Source organism: Macaca mulatta, chromosome 5, assembly GCF_049350105.2.
Source record: "Macaca mulatta isolate MMU2019108-1 chromosome 5, T2T-MMU8v2.0, whole genome shotgun sequence".
NCBI lineage: Eukaryota > Metazoa > Chordata > Mammalia > Primates > Cercopithecidae > Macaca > Macaca mulatta.
In genome coordinates this window covers 152,197,686-152,211,096 of record NC_133410.1, presented here as the reverse complement: position 1 = coordinate 152,211,096, position 13,411 = coordinate 152,197,686, and the positions used below count along the sequence as shown (strand labels likewise).

Here is a 13,411-nt window from a genome sequence, read left to right as displayed (position 1 = left end):
TTGATCGGGGGTTCGAGACCAGCCTGGCCAACATGGTGAAGCCCCATCTCTATTAAAAATACAAAAATTGGCTGGGCGTGGTGATGCATGTCTGTAATCCCAGCTACTTGGGAAGCTGAGGCAGGAGAATTGCTTGAACCCGGGAGGTGGAGGTTACAGTGAGGAGAGAGTGCTCCACTGCTCTCTGGCCTGGGCGACAGAGCGAGACTCTGTCTCACACACACACAAAAAACTCTATTTGCATTTGTACTTAAAATCCTCCAGGTGTTAAATTACATTTTTAGTGAAACAGACTAAATTGTAGGTAGCACTGTTTGTAGACAGCATCACTGCAACACTGATCAACAAAATAGCCACTAGGCACCTATTAGACGAAACTGATCAGTCAGATCTGGACCTGGCCTCAGATTCTGTCTCTGCAAGATTAGAAACATATATGGAATAACTATAATCCCACACAGAAAGCAGTAAGTACCTCGGGAGTTATATATAGTGCTTGGTATAATTTAAAAAGGGGGCATTCAAAAACGGAGCACTTATCCTTAGGTTGTAAGGGTAGGGGGTAGGGGCTGGAGAGGGAAATACAGACGTTGAGAGGTGCCAAAATGAAGTCAGAAACCCCCTCTGCCCAGCCATGAACGTTCTACCATGTGCTAAGCCATAGTCCCAAATCCCCAAAGCCTTTGGACAGAAGCAAGGAGACAACAGCAAATACGTGCTGATGGCAAAGTACAGCGCAGGCACAAGGTGTTTCTGTTGGGCTGGAATCTATAGCGTGTGTAAGATTGTGAAGGAAGACAGGATAGGATCAAGATCAGGATCAAGGAGCAGGAGGACCTTAGGGGCTTGGCTTTATTGAGTAGGTAATGGGGACTCCTTGGAAGTTCTTTAGACCGGACTAATGTAAGAGCCACACTTAGAGGAGGTGACTGTGGAGGAGGGTGAACGTCCAGGCAGGGAGACCAGTAAGAAGTCAATGGGAGGAAAGAGTCTGACCTACCAGAGTGGCACTGCTGATAAGCAAGAATCGAATGCAAGACACAGCAGTGAGCTGCAGGAAGAGGGAAAAGTCCAGGAGTTAGGATGTTCCACTTTAAAGATGGAAGCTCACGTCAGTAAGCAGCCTTCTGTGCCTTCTTCCCTTCACCTCCATCAGGCTACTTCATGCCTGGCTCCTCAAATCTGTCCCTGAACCTTACTTCTTCAACAATCACTTGCCAGGCATGGTGGCTCATGCCTATTATCCCAGCGCTTTGGAAGGCCAAGGCAGGTGGATCATCTGAGGCGGGGAGTTCGAGACCAGCCTGACCAACATGGAGAAACCCCGTTTCTACTAAAAATACAAAATTAGCCGGGCATGGTGGCGCATGCCTGTAATCCCAGCAACTCGGGAGGCTGAGGCAGGACAACTGCTTGAACCCAGGAGGCAGAGGTTGTTATGAGCCAAGATAGCATCATTGCACTCCAGTCTGGGCAAAAAGAGCGAAACTCTGTCTTAAACAAACAACAACAACAACAAAACCCCCGCATACCAACTCACTGCCCCATGGGCCACTAGTATGCCTAAGTACAAAGTTCTCACTCTACATTTCCAAGGTAGTGATTCACCCTTCTTACCATTCCCTTTACTGTGGCAGAGACTACCAGTTGCTCCTCTCATATTCATTTCCCCATTGTCTATAGTAGACGTCAACAAAAAAATATTCTGTAAAGGGCAATATAATAAATACTTTAGGTTTTGCAGGCCATATGATCTCTGTAGCAACTACATGTTGTGTGTTACTAATCTGAAAAGCCAAAGTCTTCTAAAATCTGACACTTTTTGGGCACTGACACAACACTACAAGTGAGAATTCATATACCTGACCACACGTGACAGGTTGTAGTCAAAACACAATCAAAATTTGTTTCATGTAAAAAATTTTGTAATTTAAAATATTGTATAAAATTGGGCCAGGAGCAGTGGCTAATGCCTGTAAACCCAGCATTTTGGGAGGTGGATGGATTGCTTGAGCCCAGAAGTTTGAAACTAGCCTGGGCAACATAGCAAGACCTCATCCCTATAAAAAATCAAAAAATTAGCTGGGCATGGTGGTGCATGCTTTTAGTCCCAGCTACTGGGAGGCTGAAGTGGGAGAATCACTTGAGCTCAAGAGGTCAAAGCTGCAGTAAACCATGATCACACCACTGTCACTCCAGCCTGGGTGACAGAATAAGACTCTGTCTCAAAAATAAAAAATATTATTTATACAAAATTGCCTTCAGGCTATGCATATGGTGTACTTAAAACATATATTTCATATTAGACTTCACTCTCATCACCAAGATATCGCATTATGTATTCACAAATATTCCAAAATTCCAAAAAAATCTGAAATCAGAAATACTGATTCTGGTCCCATGCATTTTGGATACTCAACTCTTCCATTGTCATGTGAAAGCAAGTAATTTATACACAAATGGGCACACCTGTGTTCCAATACACTTTTTTTTTATTTATCACTCTATTACCCAGGCTGGAGTGCAGTGGTGCGATCATGGCTCACTGCAGCCTTGACCTCCTGGGCTAAATTGATCCTCCCACCTCAGTCTCCCAAGTAGCCGGGATGACAGGTGCACACAGCCACACCTGGCTAATTTTTTTAAAAAATTTTTTGTATAAACAGGGTTTCACCATGTTGCTCCGGCTTGTCTTGAACTCCTGGGCTCAAGCTATTCTCCTGCCTTGACCTCCCAAAGTGCTGGGATTACAGGCATGAGCTACCATAACCGGCCAATACACTTTTATTTACAAACTATAGTTAATTTGTAAATAATTTGTGGCTGGCTGACTTGGCACTCAGATCAGTTTGCTGATCTTGTTCTACAGTAATAGCAGGGTGTCTTCTAGCTAATAATTATATTTCCCAGCCTCCCTTGGAGCTCGCTGTGGTCATGTTCTGGCCAATAGGATGTAAATGAAAATGATCTGTACAACTTGTAGATCATCTCCTTTCCCTTGGGGTGAAATAAGAACATGATGAGCCATCTTTGACTGTGAAGATGAGGGCAACTCTCTCAAGATGGCGGAGAAACAAGAGGAAGGAATTTTTCTATTGAGGTACCATGCTAGTCCTGAATCAGTATGGATCCCTTGAGCTCTTCTGAGAGAAGGAAAGCACCAACAACCTCTTAACTTGTTTAAGTCACTGTATTTTGGGCATCTTTTCACAATGATTTGCATATTGGAGTTAAGGTCAGTACATGAGGCTGTAATTAATTCAGAAAAGAAAACACTGTTCCAGGGCTGCAGAACCCCAGTGATCAATCATAAGCCTACACAGCGAGGTCAGATGACTTGGCATCGATCTATCATTTTCATAAGAACTAATTAATATCTAGTGAGGAACTAATAACTGTGCCACACACTTATATAAAATACAAGCTCTCACTTATGTTTAAAGAATTGTGATTATTTTTACAGAGGAGATTCAGAGAGATTAAGAAGTATGTCCGAAGTGATACTACTCCTAAGTAGCTATGCTGATATATAAACTCAGGACACAGGACTCTCAAACATGTTCATTTCCCCAAATCAAATCCCTTGGGTCAAGGACAAGCCACTGTGTTATTACGAGTCAATGGCTCTGTGACTGCAGGTTTCCATTTTTAAACTGCAAACTGCCACTAAGAGCCACTGACTAATGGCTCCCATTGGTTTAATTACTACTCCCCCTTAAAAGCCAAGTAAACCAAAATGACACAAGGTTAAGTGACTTAGCCAGATTCCTTTGAAAGACTTCAGGGATGCCAAAATGTGGATTTCATCAGACAGCCCCACTAGCTGCCAACTCGGTCCCAGCTACTGCCATCACCTCCTCCTTCACTGCCCATTAGAAGTTAACTGCCTGGATACTTGCTACACCACACTGAACAGAGCCTGCAAAAACTAGCTGCAAAATACACCAGCAGAAGGGAAGAGTTCTCCCCTCTCCAGGAAAGGGTGAGCAATCACCCTAACATGTGCTGCTGCCCTAGTCTGTCGGGTGTAGCATTTGTCTCTGTCGGGAGCTTGGCATCCATCATGAGGACCATCTGGTTCCATTTCCCTGACAGCCACAGCCTTTCCTGTCCTATCAAGGAAAGTCAAGTTCACCCCAAAATTACAGCACAGCCAATAGCACCAACTTACCATGGCAGATGAACCCAAAATTTAGTTGCAAAAAACTTGAACCTTACTTCAAATTTAAAGGAAAGAAATGTTTCAAAATTATTTCACTTATTTTAAGTGGGATAAAAGTTGATGTTTTGAAAACTTCATGAACAACTAATTAAAAATTAATTATTATAACTAGTTATTGCTATGCCAAGGATTATACAGTTGAAGAAAATGTTTTGTTATAGAAATGCAGTAAAGAATAAACAAGCCTATCTTGAATAAAGCACAAAGTTAGCATGTTCTCAATTTCCCTTTTAAGCCAATTATTTCTATAATTTAGAAGGAAGACCTTATCACCAAAGTGGACTTTTGAATTTCACATATATTTATATATATATATGTTTTGTTGTTGTTGTTGGAGACAAGGTCTTGCTCTGTCACCCAGGTTGGAGTGCAGTGGTACGATCATAATTCACTGCACCCTCAAACTCCTGGGCTCAAGCAATCCTTCTACCTCAGCCTCCAAAGTAGCTAGGACTATGAGAGTGTTACCATGCCTGGGTAGTTTTTTCACTTTTTTGTAAAATAGGTCATATGAGGTTGACCAAGCTGGTCTCGAACTTCTGGCCTCAAGTGATCCTCCTACCTTGGCCCCCAAAAGTGTCAGAATTACAGGTGTGAGCTATTGTGCCAGGACTATTTGGCATATCTTGAACTTTTTCCACAGCCAAATTATAATGGGTACAAAACTATGCAGACATTTAAAAGAAATATTTTTCAAAAATATTTTGGGATGTGGAAAAATGTGCTCACATATATTGTTATGTTAAAAAAGCAGATTTCAAAACAGTTTATAGTCATTCTTACAAATGAATAACTATATATAGCTATATAAATATGTATAGAAAAATGAGTCTGGAAGTAAATACCTCAACATTTTAACAGCAGTTTTTCTCTGAGCAGCAGAGTTACAAGTAATTTTTCTTTTCTTACACTTCTCAGAATTTTCAAAATCTTCTATAACAAATGATAAAAGTATACATTTTTTAAGGACCTAAGTATAAAGAACATGACATTTAAGGCACAGCTTCCTCCTTTCATTGGGTTCTATAAGAGGACGAAGAATGTGGTTTTGGAAACAGCGCAAGTTATTCTGTGTCCAAATCATATATATAAATCTCAGAAACACACATTTTAAACTGCACATTAAGTCTCAATGATCTGATGGTGGCCATTTCAGAAAGATCAGAGGGGTCCCATAACATATTGAAATACAGAGCCTCTGGGGAGTGGGCCCAAACTCATTAAAACACATAGCTATTATCTACATTTTATCTCCACTAAATTGACTTAAAAATGGAGAAGAGAGTGTGTGTAGCACTCAAACATCTGTGACATATCATTATGGAAGAATATTTCTAGGAATTCTTATTCATAATTAGTACTTTCAAACTGAGAAAACAGCAGAAAACAACTGTTAAATTAAAAAGAAGTACATGCATGTCACAATTTAGCAATAGCCAAAGTCAACTAGCAATCAGTTTCTATTTCACAATAGCAGTTACAAAAACCATAAAAATCCTCACGATTAGGGAACAGAGTCAGAATAAAGTTTAAACCTGGAGAATGTTACTTTCTCTGCACTCTCACCCATCATAAACCATAACAGGGTCTGAGGCCACGTATTTACTTGCAGACATTGAACAAAAAAAAAAACTTAACTGCTCAAGCTAACAAATCAGTGTCCCAAGTTTCACACTATTGGTCATATGATCCTCCAACTGTTGTTTCTCAGACTATCTTCCTCTGACAGTCTCTTCTTTCTTTAAAGCCAACAGATCAACAAAATAACCTAAACTAACCAAGCTCTTTCATTTGTTGAATGATGGAACCTCCTAACAGAGCAAAACAGGACTTTGAAGGTAGTATTTCAGGAAAAAGAGAAGGTAGGGAGTTTCAGGAAAATGTCTGATAAAATTCCATTGCTTTTCCAAAATAACAAAAGCATAGTTTCCCCAAGTCCCAAATACAAAAGCGAAGCAGAAAATAAAAGCATGTTCTTTTTACACTATTCCTGGGGGAAACACAATTTCACTTGCTGTTTCAATGAATACTTTCTCCATAGTATTATTTCATTTCCACCAGAAAAAAATATGTAAACTGAATAATTCCTAAATGTTTTAGAATATATCTGTAATACCTAAAGAAATATACGGCTTCACTGAGGAATTCTACCTGCCTTAAATAAATATTTAGTTAACTGAAGAAGAGATGTTTCAACAATGAAATAACAATGAAGAAAGTGCATAACAAAACAGCATTAGTCTGTCTAACCAAAGAACAAGCAAAATGACAGCCCGGCGGCATAAAGGTTGTAGAGTAAAAGAAAAAATGCTACCAAGATACTGAATAATATTCTGATCTATTAGAATAAAAATGATGAAGAAAGCAAACACACCTTTCATGTGAGCGGCCTAAAAAGGCAGCTTCTCTGTACCTCTGACTTCCAACATCCTGTTCATGACTAGAGTCTAGGAAAGTAATATATGACCTCAGTAATGCTGGCCTGGCCTACACCCAAGTCAGTGACTTCAACTGCTCCACATCAATAACAAAAGCCATACAGAGCTGACGTGTAGGGAGGGTGGAAGAGATGGAAGACTCCAGGGCAGGCTTCTAAAAGCAAAGCCATCTCCTGTTAAAGAAACTAGCCAAGTACTGTTCAGAAACAAGAGCTTCTTCAAGTGGACATATCGGTTGTCTTTATAATGCCTATAGCTATTCCACTCGGTTTTAAAAAACGGTCTTCACTGAACTCTAAGAACAAAATGCTCCCCCTATAACAGACTGGAGCAAAACACCACCTCCCAGGGACTTTATATCAATTAAGGTACTTGATCTCCAACAACCCAATTAGGTAAATGCCATTAGTCTCAGTTTACAGATAAGGAAACTGACCTAAAAGTAGGAGACATTTCAAGAGCACAGTTAGTAGACCCGAACACAGGCTCTTGGGCTACAGAGGCCAAAGGCTGAACCACTATACCCGGTGATATCACGCTGAATCTTTCTAGTGCTTACATCCTGTCTGCCTAACACCTTAAAGAGGCTGCAGACACAGCAACTCCCAGGGCTACAGTCTTGTTGCTGTCACATGTTCCCTGGATTTGAAGGGAAGGGCAAAAGCTAACTTGCATTGAGTACCTACTGTGTGCTAGCCCTTTCAGAAAAGACAAATTCCCTGGTGATATAAGCATTATCATCATTATTCCTGTATTACAGATGAAAACTAGATTCTGAAGGTTTCAGTAACTTGCTTAATGCAAGGGAGAGGTAGCGCTGGCATTTGAACTAAATCTGTTCGTACGTGGCTTATGTACCTCCCACTACAGAAAGTGTCCTACCTCCTCAGTCACAGGTTGATCCCCTAAATGGGTGACTTCTCCCACAGTCAGAGATGATCTCCCATATTTTAACCAGTCATTTTACATGCGAATGCTATTTGAACTACTGGGAAGAACATCGAGAGGGAGGAAAGATAGGTCAGTAAAATTCCAACACAACAGCAAAAATCTTTCAACCCACAGAAAATCCCCACAATTAGTTAACGGAAAGCATATCTGGCATACACTCAGCACTGCTGCAGAGAACCATCAACTGTAAATATACGTAACTATTTCTTTCTGGTGTATATAAACTAAACATCTGCAAATCATATTACATTTTCAATGCAGTAGAGGAACTCACTATTGAAAAGAATTCTGTTGGCTAGGAGTGGTGGCTCAAGCCTGTAATCCCAACACTTTGGGAGGGCAAGGAAAGAGGATCACTTGAGGCCAGGAGTTGACCAGCCTGGGCAACCCAGTGAGACTCTGTCTATTAACAAAGAAAAGAAAACTGTGGTTAAATTCCTTTGTAGGGTCTAAAGTTCTTTTATAATAAACAATCCTCTAATTTACTTCCTAAGTCTTTGAATTTTCCAAAGCAATTATATTCTATTTTAGGCAGAACTATGGGAATATGTAATAATCCAAATTATTTTACATAAGCTTGGGATGTAGGTCTGCCTTAAAATTGAAGAAATGAATCATTATATATGTCCAAACTTTCTCTAGCCTGTGGTTACATGAATTGCTAAGTTGCCTGTCATAACAGCATATAAATTAATTTGATTTTATAGCTTGGCTAAGAATATCTTGAAATAAAAAGAGTACTAGAGATTCAAAATCTGATAAGTAAAATAAAGATAGTACCATGAGAATTTTATACACAGAATGTAAAAATAAGAGAGTTTCAAGATTCAATATTCTTATTTTATGAATTAAAAAACTGAGGCCCAAGATTTAAATGATCTCTTAGACTTAACCAGGGCCTATGTTAGAAATTCAATGGAAGAAACAAAACTAGAATCTAGTATGCTAACGCCTAATTCAAGGTATGGTCCAGAATGGACCCCCTCTGATGATCTAATACTGTATTGTAAGCCCCAAAAGAGCAGAAACTGTGTCATATTGCTGGTTCTCTCCAAGCTCCTACAAATTACCTTGCGTAATACATATTCCTGGCCAGGCACAGTGGCTCACATCTGTAATCCTAGCACTTTGAGAGGCCAAGGCAGGATAGCTTGAGCCCAGGAGTTCAAGGCCAGCCTGGGCAACATGGCAAAATCCTGTCTCTAACATACAAAAAAGTAGCCGGGCACTGTGGTGTGCACATGTAGTGCCAGCTACTCAGGAGGCTGAGGTGGGAAGATCACTTGAGCCCAGGAAGTCGAGGCTGCAGTGAGTGGAAATCACTGCAGTCTAGCCTAGGTGACAGAGCAAGACCCTGTCTCAATCAGTCAATCAATCAGCCAGTCAATCTAATTATCCCTGTGGTGGGAGAAGGGAATCAGAGGTGGCTGATATTGTAGGCTACCTCCTATTTCATTTCTAGCCTTTATAGTTTGTTAGCTCCTAGGGTCTCAGCACATAGTTATGCAAAATCAGTGTTAACTGTACCCAAGGAACAGAGCATGGCAAAACCCAGATGTATCATCTTAAGGATATCTTTAAGGACTCAGGATTGGAAGGCAGGAGACACCTGCAAATCAGTTAACCTATCCAGCTTAAGATTTCTCTGCAAGAGAATGAATAAACTGTATTTTTTGTATCTCTAAGTCCTCTTCTAACATTAAATGTTATTGCTGCGCCTGTTTCCTGAATTTTATACATTTGACACAAACATTAATACTTTAATAAACCCTTTTCAACTTGGCTCTTTGTTTGCTGAATTATATGCACAACTCTGTTACATACATAACTCTGAATTGTGGTCCCCAGCAATCCCTACCCCACCTCAATGAATGAGGCTTTGGTCTGCAATGGCCACTGAGTCTCCTTTTTTTTCATAACACAATTTTTACCAGAAAAGTTCCTTGGGTTTGGGGGATTTGGCCCCTATCACTTCTAGTTCCTGGCATCAGGGCCTAAGGCTAGGCCAGTGACATCAAAAATACTGTTGGGAGGCCATGGTCTCTCCAGAGAGGCTGCCTCTGTTTGGTCTCTAGTGAGACCTTGAGCAAATGAATGCTGCTCAGACTACTGGGAGATACAAAGGGTCAGCTGCAGGGTCTGGCAGTGGGGAGCTGGTCCCAGGCCAGAGGTACAAGGTCAGAGAGAGGTCAGGGCTTGGAGTATTAGCTCTGTTGTATAACCTGAAACTTGAGAAGGTGGTTAAGAAAGAGATACTCAGACAAGGAAAAAACAAGAGAGGTTTAGAGACTAGAAAAACGAGAGAGAGAGAGAGAGAGAGAGAGAGAGAGAGAGAGACAGACTGACTTTGAAAGTTCCAATAGGCTGTATCAAAAAAGCAAATGTTTGTATTATCCCTGTGAGTCAAAATAACATGCATTTATTATATTTGTGAGTGAAAAAGGACCTTACTAATTGTTGTTAAGCATAAAGATTTGTGTTACTAATGTACGAGTGTCAAGAAAAAGAAAGGCCAGGACACAGGATTTTCATAACTAAGAACCAGAACATATATTGTATATTTGCATAGGACTTTACAGTTTGCAAACCACCTTCACACAAATTCTGCTCTGATCCACACAACTATCCCCATGACATTAAAAGAAACAGGCTTGCGAGTATGATTTACTTGTCCAAGATGTCCACACTGCTACACATCTACACATCTACAAGATGCCCAAACTGCCACACACCTGCTACATCTTCAGGTCTGCTGGGAGTTCTTCTACCACACCACTAAGTCTCTTCAAAACTACTTTTCCTCAAAAACAACCCTTTCAGAGAAACAAAATTTATCCTTATTCATTTTTACAATTTTTCAATTTTATTTCATTCCTAGTATTGAAAGTTGCTATAGGTTTAGTATCATTAAACAGTGTTTTTATATGCTATGCATCATTGCCCCCTGTATGGCAAAGCGTGTGAGTATATGATGAGTTAAATAATCTTTGAGGGCTAATCTGGAAACTTTGCCACCACATGTACTATACTATTATTTCTATGGGACGTTCTGTACCAAGTTCCATTCAACAGACCTAAAAGAGATTGTTTAAAACACATGAACGTGGCTAAAAATAATCACCAGAAATTTCTTGGATTTCACTTCTCTTTTTCATTTCATTTAAACATATACAGGCACACACAGCCTGTTTTCACTGAGCAGCACATATGGCATAAAAAGCTAAGTATTTCAGTATAACAGAAGAAATTTCATAAAACTCCCACATTATGATGGTGGATTACATAAAGAAGTGGGAAAGTCCCCTCTTTTCCCAAACTGTGCCAAGACATCTGACATGCTCTTATCTGCCAGGACTATACAGTTATTCAACTTAGTATCCATTTTTTAAGATAAATTAGCATAATATCATAATGATCCAAAAAAGTTCAAAAAAACTTCTTGCCAGAATAATTAACTTCCTGAGGTCCTCCAAAATATCTGTTCTGAGAAAAATGTCTCCCTGCCAAGGGATTTCAAATACTAAAAGCAGAGTGGCAGGTTTTCAGTTATAAATTTCAACAAATCACCAACCATACATAGCTGAAAGTTTTTTCAATGAGAATCAAGGTGTCAAATTTAAGTTTAAACCCTCTCCCCACCACCCCCAACAAAAGCCAGCTTCCAAAAAGGAACTAATCAAAGTATTGTTGCAACCATTACGTCTATTAAAAGAAATAGGTGACTAGAACATTAGGATAAGTTCAATTAACAAGTTCTTCTGATGCTTTTTATAGTACTTGGCTTATTAAAAATGGATTCATCCACAACTTTTCGGAAACATTTTTGTTGTGTAAATTCAGATGTGACTGTATTGAGCTTAAACCAAAGCAAACAAAACAACAAGAAGAAAAAAAAAAAAAACCACCAGACTAAATCTAAATATTATTCTGGAAAAAATGCATCAGTTAGCTTTTACTCTACCTCAAAGAGCAGGTATGGTGAGGCCTGGTGGCTCGAGATCCTGCCATTTTCTCCTGTGCCCTCAACTCACGACAGTCCTTCCAGTAGAATATTTGAAAAGACAGACTAAGAATGATAGGGATCACAATAAAAGCAGCTTACATGCATGAGAAACTCTGAATTGCCTAATTTCAGTCCCAATGCGTCTCAGTCTTCAGATCCTCTATAATTTTTGATGAAGTACAACATAAACCTGTTTAAAGCTGTTTACAATCAAAAGGTACAAAGTGTGAGAACCAAATTCTCTTGGTTATTGAGATGAGTCTTAAAATAACCACGAGAGCTAATATTTAATTTGGTGTTCTTACCTTTATGTGAGAATTCTTAGTAAGACACAAAATGCCCTTATAAAACATAAGCTATAGAGGAAATATTAATATTTCGGCTATTTCTTCAGTATCATGATGGCTATTTTTCAGGTTTAGAAAACAAGTCATTTTTTGAAAAAGACAAATTATCATTACTTTAAATACTCTTCTCTATATATCTTTTTTGATGCACGTACTTAAAAATAGCCTCAGCTGAAGCCCAGAGAGCTACACAGGGCTGTACCAGCAATCCAGCCACATTCCAGTGAGTTCTTTTTAATCTGAAAAATGTTCAACATACACCTTGAATTCTTTTTTAGTGGTGCTGAACATTAGTTTTTCTGTGTTTTTCTCCCTGACCTATTTCTGTAAGCTTGTGCTTTCTTATTTTGAGTAACTTGAAAGTAGACACATGTTCATGATCTGTAAGCAAACTTAAAACAAATAACCCTACAGGCCCCAAACAGTATTAGCTCATATACTTGTATTTTTTTCTATTTTATATTCACTCCTTCCCTTAGGTTATAGTTCTGCAGGTATAAAGCATAGGTATAAAGGTGGGGTTGGGGGTGTAGGGGGTTGGGGAGTGGTGTTGGCACTGGTGTGGGGCAAGGAGTTTTCCAGGATACAACATTCCAGATAATTTCTAAGTTCCCTTCCAAAGCCACATTTCTATTACTTGCTGGTTTCTCTGGTCTGCATTTGTCCCAGACAGGAGCTCCTACACAGCAGCAGTTCTCAATCTCAATTAGGGGATGGCTATTTTGCCTCCAGGGTACATTTGGCAATGCCTGGAGACATTTTTGTTGTCACAGCTGGGGATGGGGTGCACTACTGGCATCTAGTGGGCAGAGACCAAGGATGCTGCTGCTAACTAAACACACTACAATGCACAGGGCAGGCCACACAACAAAGAATCATCCAGGCCACAATATCAACAGTGCAGAGGTTGAGAAGTCCCACTGCAGAGTAACAAGCTTAGGAAACTAAATGATTCGGAAAACTGCAGAGGCCATTTCCTAAAATATTTGCTTTCATTCTCCTAAACAGGTAGCTGAAGAGACTTCAACTCCTACAAATGAAGCAGAAAGCAATGGCTTATTCACAGCCCCCTTTCTTCCCTTACCTCCCTCTTTCTCAGCCACACCTACTACATGATCAATGTTGGGAGGCAAGATAAGTCAGCAACGATCCCTGACTTCCAGGTGCTACCATCTAGTGAAGGAGATGGAATGGTCTCCTTACCACCAGGTGGCAAGTGCTCACATACAGCAAGAAGCAATGGGGTTTGCAAGGCCACATGTTCTTTAAAAGGTCTGTTAGGTATAAAAACTGCATTTAATTAGCAGATACTACTAATGAGCTTTCACTGGCAAGTTTTAAAATAGATCAATTCAGCTAGAAAAGTTTAGTCACATTAAGAAAATGTGTTTTCAGGCCAGGTGCAGTGGCTCATGCCTGTAATCCCAGCACATTGGGAGGCTGAGGTGGG

General features: G+C 39.9%; 1 protein-coding gene across 12 annotated transcripts in view; it reads right to left on the bottom strand.

Annotated features, from left to right (window-relative positions):
- The window catches only part of GAB1 (GRB2 associated binding protein 1), a 131,837-nt gene that overhangs the window by 80,129 nt on the left and 38,297 nt on the right, over positions 1–13,411 (bottom strand).